Source organism: Rhipicephalus microplus, chromosome 7 (assembly GCF_043290135.1).
Source record: "Rhipicephalus microplus isolate Deutch F79 chromosome 7, USDA_Rmic, whole genome shotgun sequence".
Classification (NCBI taxonomy): Eukaryota; Metazoa; Arthropoda; class Arachnida; order Ixodida; family Ixodidae; genus Rhipicephalus; species Rhipicephalus microplus.
In genome coordinates this window covers 147,507,477-147,526,188 of record NC_134706.1, presented here as the reverse complement: position 1 = coordinate 147,526,188, position 18,712 = coordinate 147,507,477, and positions in this window count along the sequence as shown.

Here is an 18,712-nt window from a genome sequence, read left to right as displayed (position 1 = left end):
TAAATCGCTCGTTTGACATTCTGCGCGAAGAGATTGGTGAATAGGATCCTTAGCCCAAAATTTTATTGGTGGGGGCCGCTATCAACAGGCTTTGGTTGAGAGATATACGTCCTTTTAGAATATTTATGAAAAATTAATGTTTTTCTAAGAGCCCACAGCCTTTAGTGCGTGACAACGCAGTGTCATTTAAGTGAAGCGTAGGAAACTCCTGCCAGTTGTTCAGAGTGCCGAATTGTCAGCGTAGCAAAATTACCACTGTGGCCTTCATAATTACGTATCTGTATATTAAAGAAGTACACAAACTACCTGCGTACTGATATTATTCACTATTTGTTGCTTTTTGATTGACAATGTTCACAAGTATAAATCGAGCAAGGGGATTGAAAAGGATGGGCGTTCAGGCTGAGCCTAAATTTTTTCCAGGTGGCAGAATCGCTTGACACAGAGGATAACGAAAAGACAGACATCCCAGAATTTCTCAGTTGAAGTATCGCAAGAATGACTACCGTCTTAAAGAATTGACTGATGCCACAAAACTTGAGAATAAACATAGGCAAAGCAAGCCGAGGGAAAGCAGCCATCTCGAAATGATGCTGATTATAAGTCTTAATGTTTCACGCAAAGGCATATGCTGAAGAAAGACACATAACTTATAACACGTTTTTTGCACTTACACAACAATACAAACAAGAACATGAGCAATAGCAACAAGAAAAGCGATAAGCTGATGTGAAGCACTCGTGCTTGCGAGGAGTTAGCCGTTTAATTGTTCTGCAGTAATCAGCGTAAGGGCATAGCGCACAACTACAATTGACTCGAAGTGATGGCTGTAGCATAGGAGTACCTATGTATTGTTTATAAAATTGAATATCCAGAACTACAACCGCTATTGGAATTTCACGAGCATTAAGGTCTACTTGAAAAGTAGCCCCTAGAAGTGGCGTGGATCTGTGGTGGAATGTTTGATTGCTGCGCAGAATTCTTTGTTAGATTCCTCCTGCGACTCCGACATTTATTCTTTGTCTTCATTGTCTCAACGCTGCATATGTCGCGCTTTTCTTGACGCTTACGCGTAATATAGCCGATGTGTGTTCGTGTCGTTCCTGGCTACCTACTGAGTGTCACCCACATGTTGCACACACCCACATGCCAGTGGCAGATAACCGCCCTCGGGTATGTGCAACTGTTTCACGGGAAGAGTTTCACTACGTAGGCGATAGGATTGTGACAATATTCTTGTCTTGAACAGTGCATCATATTCATCAAAGCAGCTTATGCTCTGATATTGCTTTTGGCTCACGTCAAGGGGGTGAAAACTAGAGCACCCAGACATAAGGGGCTAAGTAGATAGATACATAAGCAATTGGACGCCAAAAGTGTTTGCCATTCGCAAAGAAGTGCTTTGCATTAAAAAAATTGCAGCTCTCACTTTGAGCGAGCGATCAGATCCTCTGTAGTGCTGTGTTTTGATCTGCCCAGCCTTTCTTACTCAGGCTTCTCTGCTGAATCTACGGGTCAGTTGCATATCGCCCTCCTGGTGAATCTGCAGTCCACAAATTTCAACACGTGTTTTGCAAGCTCCAGGATCCTGTCAACTACTGCTGTCTGCTGTCTCCGCCACTGGTGTCGCTGCTTTGCCTGTATTCAGGAGACTTAGGCTTCTCGGTGAGCATCCAGCAGCATCATTTGTGTGAGCGATCAGAGCCAGCTGACTGCTGTATTTTGGTCTTCTAACCTGTCTGCCTTTCCTATTCTGGTGATTAGGTGCTTTATTTTTATGTGTCATTTCCTCTGACTGCGGTGCTATAATCACTCGTTTTGATACGGGTCCTACCATCGCATCGCTTTCCAAAGAGTTTGAAGACTTTAAGGTGTCTAATAAAAAATTTGCTACCGTTCATCACACGTTTGAATCAGTAAAATCTGCCGTGAATGGGTGCCGTCCTCAAAATAAGTATAAACTGAAATGTGAGATTAATGAGATCAATAAAGCCATCAATATCACGAGTAGCAAGTTTGAAGCTGCGATGTCGGAAAACAGCGGCCTTTTTTCTGACAACAAGCACCTGAAAGAAAACAATGAAATAATGCTGCAAAAATGGGACATTTGAAACCGTACTCCCACCTCAATAACTTGGCAATAAGAGAAAAATCGCTGATATCTGTACCAACACGCTGCTTTCATGATGGCTCACAGTCATGAATCGATCACATCCTCACAAACACCTATGTCGTCAGTCATGCTGATGTCATTGAGAGTGACATTACTGATAAATTTCCTGTATTCCTATATAATGAACAGGTCATCGCTCGTAGCAACGTAATACGTCGAAAGTATCACTTCAATTTGGACAAGTAGCGCATGCTCATTGCCGATGAAGTTTTGTCCAAGGTGTTTATATATTTTTATTTATTTATTTATTTATGATACCCTCAGGACCAAAGGCATTACAGAGGGGAGTGGTGTGAGAGCAAGGAACAACAAAAAAGCCCAAAGACGTTAAGATACAACATACAATACCATCATTAACACAATGTATTTAAACAATAAAGGAAATACTGATTATAGAATGTTACCTAGAACATTTCGAACCTGTTGGACGTCATTAATGGATGCAGTGTCAAAAGGAAGGCGATTCCAGTCGCGACTTGTCCGGGGCAAGAAGGAATGAAAGAATTGCATTGTTTTGCGCTGATCAATTCCAACTTTGCGCGCATGGTTAACACAACTTGATTGATAGTGTGGCCTAGGTATAAGCTCGCCACGCCGCACGGGGTGGTGATACAGCCTATGAAAAATAGTTAGTCGCGAAATTTGACGCCTAATGAAGAGAGATGGGAGGGTTAAATCAGATTTCATTCTAGTAATTCTCGCCGTTTGATGGTAATTGCCTAGCACAAACATAACCAAATCATTTCGAACAAGCTCTTGTGCAGGTATAGGTTTTACGTGACATCGGTCTCATACTGATCATGTATATTCCAGTTTGGAACAGACTAATGTTTTGTAGAGCAATATTTTAAGTGATAAGGGAGCTGTAAAAAAAATGCGGCGCAAGTAACCCTACACGCGGTTAGCTTTGTTAACAATATGCTCAATATGAAAGTTCGTGGTAATGTGAATGCCAAGGTATTTGTAGGAAGCAACTGATTCTAATTGGATATTGTTAAGAAAATATTGTGATGGGTTGGTTTTAGTATGACAAAGACGCATTGTCTGGCATTTGTTAGTAATAAGTTCCAGTAGCCATGTTTTCGACCAATTAACGACAGAGTTCAAATGAGACTGCAAATTGGTAGCATCATGAACAGAGATTATTTCACGGAAAATAACACAGTCATCAGCAAACAAAAGGACATTAGATTCAAACAAAGAAGGCAAGTCATTAATATAAATAACAAACAAGAGGGGCCAAAGGATGGATCCCTGCGGCACACCTGAATAAACAGGGCTTAATGGAGAGAAAGATTGATTAGTGACAACAAACTGCAAATGGTCTATCAAAAATATTCAATCGAAGTCAACAAACATCTGCCAATGTTTAATTGATTTAGTTTGTGAAGTAGTAGCCCGTGTAAAACCTTATCGAATGCCTTTGAAAAATTTAAAATTATGCAGTCAGCATGCCAAGATCTATCTAAAATTTGATGTAATTTGTGACTAAAGTAAATTAGTTGGGTTTCACAGGAGTACGACTTGCGAAAACCGTGTTGGGCTGCTGTGAAAAACGAGTTGGATTCTAGATAGTTAACCAAATTACTGTTGATGACATGTTCTAGTATTTTGCCACAGTTACTGGTTAGAGGAACGGGGCAATAAATACATGGAATATTCTATTGCCGGACTTCTAAACTGGAATAACTTTCCTATTTTTCATTTCTTAGGAGGCATACCCGTGGCCAATGATTGCTGAAATATTTTTGTTATTATGATAGAACAATAAACACCAGTGTTTTTCAAAACTTTCGTGCTTATGTCATCAAAGCCAGGAGATGAGGAATTATTTAGGTAAGTGATAAGTATAAAGATACCAGAAACATCGATTTGTACTGAAGGCATGGCTGCACAACTGAGTGCTTGAGTTGGAGGCTTCGCAACGGTAGACGCCGGAAAAAGATTTTTACGAATGTATCGTTGAGAAGCATAGCACAAAGATTGCTGGAAAATGGTTCACCAGATGTGTCGTTTAAGGTGATGGTGTCATCGGAAGGAGGGTTTATGGTACGCCAAAATTATTTATGTTAAGAAAGCATAGACGGAAGCACATTAGATATAAAATTCTGTTTAGCGTTTTTATAGCCAAATTATAAATATTGGAAGCAATCTTGTACGCATCCCAACGCGAGTTAGAAGGTGAGCGTCTGGCGATGCGACACAAACGTTTTTTTTCTTATTCCACAGACGCTTGCTATGGACGTTGTATTATGGTGCTTGAGCATGCGTGGTGATGACTCGCTTTGGTATGTATTTATCTATGAGTTCGTGAGCTTTAGCTTCAACCCTGTTCCTGTTAACTTCTACAGAGTTCTCAAATGTACTCAAGAGAACATCTGTAAACTCGTGAAGTTCGTTATTGAGTGCATCGAATTTGGCTCTATTGTAGTCAAGAATGGTTTTACATTTTTTATAGCGCGCTGAAGCAGTAGTTTTAATGTGAAAATTGAGCAGCAAGTGATCACTAATTCCAGGACAGCAAGAAACAGCAGAGATAAGGTCAGGTGTATTAGATGTTGTCGAGGGCAGCCTAGTGGGTTCGGTAACAAGTTGAGTGAGGAAAATGACAGAACACAAATCCAAGAATTACTGTGCTTGCGATGAGTATGGGTTTACAGTGGGAGGGGTGCTACACCATGTTATATTAGGGAAGTTAAAATCTCCTAGAAAGATGACGGAGGAAGAAAAGTGTGTGCGGATAATATTGAGGACGTCATGTTGTTCATTTGTAAAACAAGGCAACGAAGAGGGGGGTCTATAGCGAACATCTAGGATGAACTTTCGATTGTCAATGATTACCCAGGCTCAGATTATTTTAAGATTCCTGCTTATAGAAATGCTCGATTAAAGAAGTTCGTTCGAAATGGCCAGAAGTACGCCACCGCCTCGAGACTCGGTGTGGTCGCATCGGTAGTTGTTGAATTTGGAGGCGTCATGGAAAATTCCGGAGTTTTGAATATTATTACACAGCCAAGTTTCAGTGATTGCGACAACAGCCGCAGAGCGAGAATTTAATGCAGATGACCGAAAACCGTTTTTATTAACGACGCTGCGCGCATTGGTGAATAATACAGAGATATGTGTTAACGTTCGTCCACTATCCCTATCGCTTCCCTATGCCGCAGTATCAAGAACAGGCGCAGACGCACTGACGGGTTGTCGTACAACAGTGTTTTGTCCTCAAAATCTTCAATACGGTCAGTGTTTGCGTCGTAAGTGTAACGTTTTTTTATGGTGAGCTTGTTGTGACTCAGCAAAAAAGGAGGGGAACCAGGTTGATATTTAGGATTCATTTTTAACATTTTAACCGGTTTGGCTTTTAGCATTTTAATCGGGTTTATATGGCGCGAATGGCAATAAAGAGGATTAACCAAGAAGTGTCATTTGCCCTGCCACTTTCCCTTTTAGCCATAAATGTTCCTTGCACTCCTGCTTGACTCTTTGCCAGTCTGTACTTTTATTAATGAATGCCCCAACACCAACCCCCCTTCTGCTGTCTTCTGTTCTCGTACAATATTCTCACGCGTAGTCCGGAATGTTAGGAGGTTGTTCCATGTTCCTAAGATGTGTTTTTACAAAGCGATACTATCGGCTTCTCCACTTTTAGCTGTCGTTATATTTCTTCCCACTTCAGCCTGTTCCTTCCACCAAGCAAGTTAATATACCATATGTCTGAATTGGCTCGGCGCTCGTGGCTACGTCTATTTCTGCCGCGGACTTTAGAATCGTATTTGTCTATAGCACCTGTCAAATAGTCTGCCTGGTTGTTTTCCTCGTTACTAGCTTATCCTAAACCCGAAAGTGCCCACCCTTCCCCCCTTCCAAGAAAGCTACTGCGCGTCCTGCAAGCCGTCAACCCACCTCATGACCTAGCCGCTCATTGAAGGGAATTCTGTCTCGTTGAAAACCACCCCGCCTATGCACCTCCCTGCTTATTTTCACCACCTCAAAGCCTTTCTCTCGATTCATCCGCCATATCCCTTGGTTTGCGTTGACAATCGCTCTTGCAGGTTGCCGTCATGCACCGGTACCTACGGTATTGTGCGTATCACTCCCTGTACCTGAGGAGAAGTGGCACGCATGCCTTCGACCCCTTTCGCCAGTGTGGTCGCTAGTCTTGCCGTATCTTCATTTAGGACATCGTTTAAATCGCCTGAAATGATTACAAGATTTCGTCTATCAGATGTAGTTTTGAGTTTTGCGCTCGCTTGCCTCATGACTGCTTCCAGCTTGCGTCCTGAGAAAGTCCCTACTGCAACCCTTTTGTCTCTCTACTGTCTCTTTGATTGCTTCGGCGCATCGATTTCAATTCGAGTTCCCAGTGATTATCACATGCTGTGACTTTACAGCTGGAGCGTCCTGCATCTAGGGGTTACTTGCACCTGTGATGCCGGCTGCATTGTCCCCTCCCAGCCCCACCACTACTTCGCTGAATCTAGGCCTTGCGACAATTGAACCGGCTGAACCTGCTTTTTTCCCAAACATGCTAGCTCTTTCTTCTCCGCCATTGTGGTTGCCGGTGCCCTACTGTTCTCTCCGTCGGCCGCTCCTTTGTTCATCTTGTCTAGAGCTTCCTCAGCGGCCTTCAACCTTTCTCCTATTGCCCTCGTTTTTTCTTTCGCTGTCAGCAATGCAGTCTCCAGCTCGGTGATTCTCAACAGCAGTTCACTCTGTGCAACCGTCGTTTTCTCCATTTTTTCCTTGACCTCGCATTGCCTAGACTTCGCGTCAGCCTTCTCTTCATTTGCTTCTGCACTTGGGTTCATTTTCATACTTACTCCGCACCCTGAATACTTTACAGCCTTTTTACCCATATCTTCATTTATATATATATTTATTTATTTTACCCTCAGGGTACACAGTTTTCATTGTTGTGCATGCACAACAATAAAATAACAAGGAATACAAATCAAATGGCATAAAACTGTTGTCACTCATTGGGGTACAAAGATTATTACTCCTAACAACTCACATCATAATAAAGAAAATGACAACACTAATTTTAAGTTTATTACAAGGTGAAGGCACAAAGCAATACAAATAAACTGTAATAATATTAAATTAGGACACCAATTGTCCTTATGACTTGTCTCACTTGATAATTACAAAATACGATCCTTGCCCTACTAAAAAACGAAAGTCTAAGTCCGACGCCACCTGAATCCGCGCCCTTTCGCGGTAGGCGAGCGCGGCAGTCAATACGCGTTGGTTTTGCAGAGGAGCGCGGCGAATGGGACAGCTCGAGAAAAACACGCCACGCGCCCACCATCCCGGAGGCAATGGCTGGTGTTGAATGACTTGCACGTGCGTCGTCAGGTGGCACTACGCACTGTAAATTGCTATGCACCGTGAATCACGAGGTGGACCGGGCCATATGCCGAATATGTGGCGCTGAGATGTAGAAAACAGGACACCTAGTTTTAAGCTGGGCTGGTTTTTCCCGGTTCACGCAGAGGACACAACGTTTCCACTGGCACTGGGATTTGCGAAGATGCGGAGTGGGACAACACAGCAGTGGCCACAGCGGTACACGTCATGAAAAAGAGATTGGCTTAGTTGTGGCGCAAGACGTTCAGGCAGTGCTGATGTAGAGACATTGTTCAGACAGTTCAGGCAATATAGGTACACTGAACGCGCTCGCTTTGGCGAACAGTTTAAGTCTCTGTGCCCACGTGTGTGTACCTCTGCCCTTATTTTCCTTGTTTATATATTTTATTTATTAGAATACCCTCAGGGCCCGTAGGGCATTACAGAGGGGGTGGGTACTACATTTATAACACACAAGAAAAAAAAGACAAAATAAAGAAACAAGTGTCAGATGCGCAAATCAGGAAGGCAACATAAGTCAACTAAAAATGTATAAGAATTCAAGCACATACAAGACAAAGATAGATAATGGAAACTGCGTATAGTTACAAGCATTGCTGAGAAATTGCAGTCTTGAATAACAAAGGGTCTGTTATTGTTACAACGGAAGAGGGAAGGTGGTTCCAATCGGCGGCTGTTTTCGGTAAGAAGGCTGCTGAAAAGAATTTGGTGCGGCAAAACGGAATGGCAACCTTATGCTGATGATCAATGCGCGATGAGTGGTATGACGGTTGTGAAATGAGGTCTCGCTTCATTGATGGATTGTGAAAAAATATCTTATGAAAAAAATGCAGTCGCGCCAGTTTCCTCCGGACAGTTAAATTGGGTAGGTCAAGGTTGTTTGTCTTGTTTTCTTGTCTCTATCTTCTACATTGTGACTTTTCCATTTTTCACTCCCTTTTTCACTTTAGTTAAGACATTTGAGAGTTGCCTATCTGATACTGAGAGCATAAACACAATTCGTCATCATCATCATTGCTAAAACCCCCTATATTTTAGAAATTACACACATTGCACCTGCGCTGTCTCACTTTCGCCGCGCCGTCGACCCCCTAGTTTTTTCACGGTATCTTTCGCAGAGTCAGTGCATACGTAGCGCCGAATGGCTGAGACATGCGCAACCACTTTGTCATGTGGCCTTCAGGCCACGTGAATCACGCGCAAACGAACTTCGCGAATTTTTATTCATCGTGGATGCCATAAATCTTCCAGGCTCCCAGCTCCGAATGTGTTCGTAGTTGAGTTCCGAGCTTTGTTCGTCGTACCTATACCTGGCTTCTGCGTGCTTCCGTGCAGCCGCACGTCAGATAAAAGAGTAAAATTGTGTTATACTCCTTGAGGCAGTAAAATTTTTGCGTGGGAAACAGTATATTTGGAACATTGGGCACAAGAACTTCAAGCTTTCCAAGCACGCTGTTCTTTGCGAGGTAATTGTTAGCAATTTCGTTATCTATAGCTGAATATCTGGACGAAGTTGTATAGAGAATATAATGCTCATTGCAAACCGGACTGTCCATTAAGTTTCATAAGGAATACATATGAATGCGGATTTAGCTTATTCTGAGCGAGTTACTATTCTGTGCTGTTTTCTCTGTGCCTTGGCAAAGCTTTGTTGGGTCTTCTTGTGTGCGTTAGTTTTCAACATATTCACTTTGTAAGCCAACGTGTGTAATTCCTAGCTTATAGTTGTGAACGCATGAGTGTGTATGTGTGTGTGTGTGTGTGTGTGTGTATGTATGTGTGTGTTTGTGCTTGCGTGCGCGTTTCTTTATGTATGCGTGCATGTGCGTGCAGTTATGCGTGCAGTTATGCGTGCAAGTGTGCAGCTGCGTTTGCTTGCAGTTGTGTATGTAAGTATTTGCGCCAGTGTGTGCGCATGTGCGAGCCTTTGTGTACATTTATGTGAGTGCGTACGTTTTTTACGTGTACTCAAGCCTGTGTGTCCGTGCACTCGCACATATATCTGCGTATGTGTACGCCGGCATGTGCGTTAGTTTGTGGATGTCTGAATTCGAGCGTGCGCATGTGCGTGAATGCCTTTGTGCGATTCTGTACGTCAATAAGAGCACGTATTTTTTGGGGTGTATGTATGAGCCTGAGTGTGCGAGCGTTTTGTGTATGTCTAAAATGTAATTACAAAGAGCCATACTATTTGAACCTTCTGTATGTGCAATTAACCTTTTTTCGTCTTTTTAGGAGACTGAGTTGAGTTGCAGAGGTAATGAAAAATAAAAACGGATGCACATCCACGGGATGATTGATGGAGAGTGAGATGAAGCATCCGTCCGTTCATTTGTTCTTGCTTCCATCCGTCCATGCATTCGTCTGTGTGACCCTCCGTGCGTCCATTCGCCCGTCCGCGCGTGCGTCTGTTCGTGCGTCCACACATCCATCCGTGCGCCCGTCCCTGCGTTCGTCCATGCATTCGCTCCTGCGGCCGTTCATGCGTCAATTCGTCTATGCAGCCATCCGTGCGTCCGTCCATGCATCTATCTGTCTATGTGTCCGTTCGTCCATCTGGTGAACACTCCAAGTACCATCATCTCGCACCTTTTCATCACATATTCCGCATATAGAAGCACCGCCATCCAGACCACATTCCGAGGACTAAATGAGAGGTAGCACACGCACACTTTTTTAAGGCCTGCGCTTCGTGTCTTCTTCCCACCTTTAACCACCTCGAGTTCTTGGTATAAAATGGCAGCATATCCACGGAGTGTATGATGGAGAGTGGGGCGAAGCATTTGTCCGTTCATTCGTTCTTGCTTCCGTCCATGCGTCTGTCTGTGTGACCGTCCATGCGTCCATCCGCCCGTCCGTGCGTGCGTCTGTTCGTGCATCCGTCCCTGCGTTCGTCCATGCATCCGCTGCTGCGCCCGTTCATGCGTCCATATATGCATTGGTCTGTATGTCCGTTCGTTCATCTATTCAACACTCCATGTACCACCATCTCGCGTATTTGCATCATATACTCTTCATATAGAAGCCCCGCCTTCCAGCGGACATTCCAAGGAATAAACGAGAGGTGGCACACGCACACTTTCTTACGGCTTGCGCTTCGGGTCTACTTCCCACCTTTAACCACCTCGAGTTCATCGTATATACTAGTTAACTGTATTCATGGCACTGCGGCCCAACGCTCGATAAACTTTTCTAAAATCAGGGAGGTTACGCCCATCGAGTATGCCGTAGCAACCTTTTCCTCTCAAATAGTGCTCAATGTACATGCCAAAGGCTGCTAATGGGAAATGTGAGACAGGAGAATTCGGCCTTTACTTTCTGACGGCTTGCGCTTCGTATCCACTTCCCACCTTTAACCACCTCGAGTTCATGGTATATACTAGTTCATTGGTTTCATGGCACTGTGGCTCAACGCTGGCTAAACCTTTCTAAAACTAAGCTGTTTACATCCAGCGAGTATAGCGTAGCAACCCTTTCTTGCCACGGAGGGCTCAATGTACATTCCAATGGCTGATAATGGGGAATGAGAGACAGGAGCATTCGGCTTTTAGTTAACGCGCACGCCGCGAACTTTTTATTCTCCAACAAAGCACAGGAGAAATCTCCCACCGGCACCACCTTGCAGGTCAAAATGCAGCACTGGTTACACACTACCACTACGACTACGAATACGAGGGACGAACGGATGCCGCTTTAAGGAGCTTCGCCCCTAATATCTTTCCATTTCATTGGCATGGAATACAGGCAGGCACATTATTTCCACTTGTGTTTTTCGGTGGTACGACATGATTTTTTCACGCCGATGTTGGTACAAAAGAGCGTCAGGTCCACCCTTGAATTCATTATACAAACTGCCACAATCTTTCTAGGCTACGTTCTTTGAACTTTTCAGGATAACAGTAATCAAAAAAAGCAGTATAAACCATATGCGCTCAACTTATAGCGCTTATCACGCCTCCAAGCTACGAACAGCAAAAGCGTTAATGGGGTTATTTGCTCAGCCGATAGTTGGTACTCATATTTAATGGGATTCCACTTGTATTCATCCAAGTGCCTGAAAGATAATCACACACTGTGTTCTACCTGAATGCTTGATTGATATGTGGAGTTTAACTGTCCTAAAACTATCTACCTGAATCTTACTTGCATTCAGTATTTTTCCATGCGACACAACCTTGTAAAATGCGTCAAGAAGCTCAAAAAACAAGCTCGCGAATATATGTTATTGCGGCTAAAGCGAGCAATAATAGAGGTTTCATGGCCGCGCCGACGAGGAGAGGCTGTAAAATTGAAGAGAGTCGACGATGAAAACGCGCATGTTGGGGCTTAATAATACGCTAAGTAGCAACTTATGCGTTTATCGCACGCCTCGCTTCTGTTCCTTCTCCACAGAGAAGTGGTTGTAAGGCAGAAAAGAAGAGAAAAGTGAGCTCCGTAACTGTCTGCATCCGGGTGCGACGCCTCAACAGTAGCTCACAAGGGATGGGGCGTGGAGGGATTAAAAAGTTAGGATTAAAGGTATAGAGATAGAGAGAGATGCGCTGAGACAGTTAGCGAGGACATATGATGGGATAGGAGAGATAGGAAAGATGGAAACACGGTCACAGGAGTCCGAGGACGGGGCACCACTTGCGATAGCTCTTGTCGACGTCAGGAGATGGCGTAGAGCAAGTCCTGTAGGTCAGAGATACACTGTCGTCGGAGATCGGCGTCAAGAGATGACGTAGGGCCAGCCCAGACTGCCAGAGCTACCCTGACGTCGGAAATCGCGAGGGCACAACCAGTCGGCAAGGAATCCAGCGAGCGATTCCGTTCCTTCTCCACAAATTTCTCGAAGGCCTGTGCCACATCTGCATTGGCCAGATGCCGTCACGAGCGACCACTCGCAGTGTTCGTTTGTGTACAGTCGCTCGCGACTGCAGCTTACCTCTCGAGGTGCGTATTCCTTGGGGTTCCGCGCATCTGTTTTGATAGATGTGAACTTTTTCCTCAATGCGCGTTGTGCTGTGAGAAAGTCTTTACCCAAGAATGAAGCCACGGTTCCTTGCCGTGGGTGGTTGTTGCGCCTTCTGAAGCCAGAACAAGGCTATTAACAACAGAAAGCTCTTTATTAGACCACCCGTTAAGCAAAACAATTTCCCACAAAAAACATGGTTACCTAGAATCGAAAGCAAGAACATCCGGCCGACATTTTCGAATCCACTTCGCGAAGTTCCTCGTCTCTTACAAAGAGCGTGTTTCGATGTTTGCTTGATTAAATGCCTGTTATAACCACGTACACAAGTCCGAGTTGATCATGCAGGACATCGCTGTTTCTCACTCGGTTTTCATTGCGCTTCTACAGGGGCAGCTTTTGTCAACAATACATGTTTACGTGTTCTGTTTTTTCTTATGCGCAGACTGATTCAAACTAGCGGAACTGGTTTGTGCCCTTAGAATGTCTGTAAAAAAAAACACCCGAAATTGTAATTGCGAAACTTCAGAGATTTCGCGTCACTGTTGTGAATAAATAAAATTAGAGTGCAGCAACTTCCCGTGTGATTGCTACTCTCTGTTTTTTTGCGCGCTCTTACATTTCAGAAAAAGTCCTTTCTGTTCTCTTTCGCACAGACCAATCAGTTGGGGGACTTGCGATGCGAGGGCAGCTATGCAAAGCGTGCATGCATTCCGGTCATTGGGTTCGTGCATACTTTATAAACCTCATCCATATGTCACATGACGCGTGGTAGTAGATTTGTTATTACATTTGAAGTTTAATATTTATGACTGGAGCTATAAAGAGTTTATACCTTACGATGGCACGCTAGATTTTTCTTACGCTAGCTTGATTCTTCAATGGAATAAATCGTATGTGAGATACGTCCACAAGGCGCACTTCCGATTTGTGATTGGTGCGTCTAACCACTTAACAAAACAACAACAGCTGCTCTGATTTATAACAAATCATTGATACATGCTCTCTGAATCACTATTAGTATAAAAGCCTTAGATGCCTCGCCAAACGCTAAACCTGGTCGTCGGCGAACTTGCCCTCCCGTGTCGACAGCGCCATCGCGACTAGTTGCTTCCACTGCAAGACAAACACTGTTGTACCCGATATACGACATACCCTACGCCACCCATGCCCTGACAAAGAAAAAAAACCACTGTCTCTTCGGTTGCTATCGTAGAATATTATATTCAAAGGCACAGTATTACAAAGCTAACCCGTAGCAGCTGCACATGAACGTTTGAGTGATGTTATTTACGGTGCAAAACTTCCTTGAAGATGCGCTAAAGAATGGGCGAAGGAAAATTCACAGCTTTGCCGTAAAGACGAAGCAATGAATGCGATTACGAGAAATTGGAAGGTCGCGCAGTGATCAGCAAGCGGATCAAAACGTACTCCGCGTTTCTCACACAAAAATGACGCACGAAACACACTGACAGGTAGACATGAACGCAAATCAGCGCCTCAGTTGTTACTTCGCTGTGTGAGAAAAGTGCGCCTTTTTCACAAACAGAGGCTGAGCAATAATTGCAGTGGCCTTTGTGTGCCCCGTGACTACAACAGAATTGTTCTAGTGCCATCACAACGCCACCCAATATTTATGATATTCTTTACCGGGAGATGAAGGCGTGTGAGGAATCGTATATTTCCCTTCTCTCTACGGGACAAAGAAGTCGTGAGAGATGAGAGCTGGCGCACGCTGGTTGCACCATCTTGTTGATAATGCTGAAAACACTAAAGCCCTCCCCACCCCTCCCGAGATGCCTGCGACAGCGGTAAGTGGTAGACATAAATAGCTTGCCATTTGAACGTCAACGACATGTTCATTGGTGGCTCAGTGGTTAACGCCTAGCATTCACGACGCGGAGGTCCCACGTTCGGTTCTGCCCGTCTGAGTCTTTTTAGGAATTTTTTTCTTGCGTTTTCATTTATGTAGAAACGTATACATATAAGGTGATTGACGTCAACGCCGACGGCAAGATTCGGCCGGGAGTGTGCACGTAATTGCTATCGCGATAAAAGACGGCAGGTCTGAATGAGAATCACATTTTTACGTTAATAACATACTGACTACTTGCGTGTTGCTCAGGGTTAACATCTGGTAAATGAGACTCCAAGTGAGTCGATCAAGGGCTGTTAACACGTACGTGTTGCACGTGGCACTGAAAATAGCTGTTATGGACCAACATTGCACTCGTCAAGATGTAATTAAGGTGAGTTAGACGTGTGGCATGAATACTCCTATCTTTCTGCCTGCCAAGCGGGCGCTGGCTTCGCGAAGGGTGTTTACTACATAGTAGCAAGGCCAGTGGCACGCTGCTCGAAATCCAAGTGCGAAGAAGAGGAGACTGATGAGAAACGCGAGCGGAGGAGGAGTGTTGCTACTTTGCAAAGTTTCAGGGGCTTTATCATATGCTAAATGATATGCGCCGGGAGAAGAGAAAGTATGCGCGAAAGTCGGAATAGAAGCGGAGGCGGAGAGCTAAGGAAACAGTTAACACTGGTTTACACTGGTGACTACAGGTGGTCGCGCGACCAAGTGAAGTGAGTTGCTTTGCGACTGGTCACAAACGGTCGTATTGGTCGCAAAACGACTGCTTTGGATAGTGACTGGCTGCTCAATTTTTTAGTTTCTGCGAGTAGTGTGGAGCAGAATGTCTGCAACCAATCATTGAAGTCAATACAGCGACGGCTGCATTTTTTACAGCTGACCTCGTTGTTTTTTTTTATTGCGCTGACCTACTGCTGCGAGATACAAAGGACTGTGTTGCTCTGTGATACCATGGGCACCACGGTGCACCCGGCTTGGACATGGCGGGGCGCCAGAGCTCGAGCAGAGTGTCGAATGTTCGTGGCGGCATTCTCAAGAATCTAAGTGTCATCAAATGGAAGGGAAACTAGGCCATGCGCTATCTTTTTTACTAATCAGAATTGCCCCTTCTCTTGAAATTGTCTTGCAACCAAGTTCAGTGCTGCTAGTTTGAAACACGTTTGTGTTTCATTATTGGCAGTGGCAAGCCAAGTTGGAGTCAAGGATCCTTAAAGTGGCATGACCCATTTGGTAGATGAACTGTTCGTGAATAGTCAGTGGCGGGTCAAAAGAGGTATTTGGATAGATGCGATAGATGCATTAATAAACTGTGGTCTGTTTTGGGAACCGCAATTCAGAGTGCTACGACGTTATTTCGGAAATAACTCTCCTTATGTTAGTCCAGGTCGGACAAAAGGCGTGTTGCGTGCCCAGCAACCTCTCGCGAGTGAAGACAGGTGGTCACATTCACCACAAATTTTATTATTTGGACGCTTTCGTGCTACGTGCGCTGACCCGATGGTTAAGCGCAACTTGAGCATGACAGTCTCTTCTTTTTCGCTGGAATCAAACTACATCACACTGTTTGGAATAGTTCAGTAGAGCAATCGACGAAAACAAAGTTTTCGATCATCTCTCCAGTGTGAACCCTGATTGGATGCGAAGCATCAGCAGTGTGCAGAGCGTTGGCCTCGTATGAACGGGTGCCGACGCGGTTGCTGCAAGAACGGTCTGAAGAAAATTGGGTTTACCGTTTGCTTGATTAAGTGTTTGTTTGAAACACAAGGACCTGAAAGGCGCATTGGGTTTTGTACTTTTCATTTAAGGTAAACGAGCAGAGTGTTACCAGTCGACATGCCCTACAGCGTTGTGGGCGGTGGAAAGTGTGAAGCGAGACGGCACCTGCAGGTGCTGTGGCTAGCGTGATGCTGATGAGAGAGAGTGAAAGCTACGTCATTGCGAACCTCCGAGAAAATCGTGTGAGGGGCGCGTGATGGCAACGCGCAGCTGTGGCGGGACCTACTTGGCATTGCTTCAACACTTGCGGTGAGGAGATCGCGTTGTGGCACGTTCATAGGGACGCACATGCATACGGTACACAAGTGTTTAAATGAGCTGCTTGGAATGTAATAAACGCGGCGTGCTCATTTGGCTCCGCTCCTTCGGCTGCCGGCAAAAACTTTATCAATTGATCACCACCAGTCTTTAAAGTTCTCGCTGATAACGTCATCCGCACGTGACTCCTGGTTTGTGACTTTCGGTTCCTCCAAAGCAGCCTTGCAGCCTCTACCAATGCTAAAATCGGTCGCTTTTTGGTTGCCAGTCGCAAATGATCGCACGGTCGGTGCTAGACGCTAGACTGAGCCAACCTTAAGGTCTTGTACTGCATGCCGCAATCTCCTTGCGACCGCGACAAGCGGCAGCGGCAAACTTACTCCGTCGCGCCGTCGCGTCGCCATGGCTGCAACCACTTGTCTACAACATATCTTTAATGTTGCTAGATTGACAGCTATCGCATGCATACCCAGAAACTGTGAGAAAAAGTTGGAAGAGGCAGCTTGATAATAACATGCCAAATTTATTGCTGTCTTCCTTGACATTAGGAAATCACGAAAATATTTCACGACCATCTTTTTTGCATTATTTGGTTTAAACATGACAGGCGGCCAGGAAGCGTACGCTACGACGGCTACGGCGCATTTTACCCAACGATTTCGCATTGTCGCAAGCGACCTAAATTTCAAAAGCTACCATCGAAACATCAAAATAAACCTTCAATAACAATAATTAAGAAAAATACGGCCACTCTCTCACTCTTCCCGTGAGGTGAGAATGAAACAAAGATAATTGATACCGCATTTCTTGAAGTACGCGTAAATGACGAGCATCGATAGCAGTTTACAACCGAAGCAAGCTCCAGGGCAACAGCTATGTTGGCGGGAATCGCCACGTTCGCTTCCGGGCGAAAAGCATTCGTTTATAGTTTCCAGAAACGCCTGACGTGACAAGTGGTGGCGACAGATGGGCCTTCGCTACAGCAATCTTGTCGCTCGTCACTGTCGTTTTCCTGTCGCGAGCAAATCACGTGCATGCAATAGGGTTTTTAGACCACGGCGCCCGAGTTGCATGGTTAGTCCGAAGCAAATGCGTGGGGTGGCGGAGGAGTCGGGGCTGCTTACCTTACTTCGTCGTTGCACTTCGGGTCAGACTATATGTAAGCAGTCAATGCGGCTTGATAAGCGTTTAGACGCGAACAAGTCTATGGCGAAGTTTATCCAATTTTAGGCGGCGTGGCCACCCCTACTGCGCACGCACAACGTTTCCCTCCTTTCCTTGCGCTCAATCGAGGAATGAAGAGAGCTAGCGCATGCAAAGTAAGGGCGGTTACGCAGCTCACTACCGAATAACTCCACCATAAGCTCCTTCGTATATAAGAAACTTGATGCAAAAGGAGGTAGAGTTGCTGCATTGTTAGTGGGGAAGCGGACGGTCACCAAGTGGCCTCTTCTCGCGCTCACGCGAGGAGGTGGAAGTTAGTCAAGTGGAAGAATGCTGCCTCCGCTTTCTTTTCCCCTCTTCTGTTTTCTTTCCGCCGCGTAGAGGTTCCTAAAAGAAAAGGAATGAAATAAGGACTGCGTCGTTACTGTTTCTGTCTAAGGAGAACACCTCCACAACATCGCGCCAGGTAGGGAGCAATGTGAGGGAAGGCAATGGGAAGAAAAAGTGAAAGAGGGGTAAAATGAAGAAAACAACATTCTATATGTACTGCGTACACATGCAAGAACAAAAGCTCGCCACGCGCTGTCGGCACGGAAAAACGACCGAGAAAGCTAGGGGTACAGTGATGTGCACAATTTTAACACGGGCAAAAAGAAAAAAATGGTCTGGCAAATTCACAATGTAGGTCCGGTTGGCCCCGTTGTTAGCGCAGCTTCAGAGCGCTATTGCATAAGCGTAATGGTATCGTGGGCGTGCAGAGCTGCCCTACAATAACAGTCCACTGGTGCATCCAGTGGGAGAATTATTAAACAGCACGAATTTCTTAAGCAAGTATGGCCAACACCGTGTCCTGTGGGACGATGGCAGAGGTCAGCTGGGCCAAAGGAGAAGGTGAGTTGGTAGTCAAGACGACAGGTGCACTTACGTTCGCCTGCCAGGTGGTTCCTGAGCTCATTCTGCTGACACCGGTGAGCGTGTCTCGGAACGAGGGCCCCACAGTGCCGCCGAACTGCGACGCTTCTCTGTATTGACTGCGGTCCTGGCCTGCTCCGACACTTGTCGGCGCGTCAGGGGGCCGTCTGAAGAGGCAATTATGACGACAGCCTTGCGCTAAATCTGCCAGTATAGGTAGCGTGGTTCGTCCACTGAG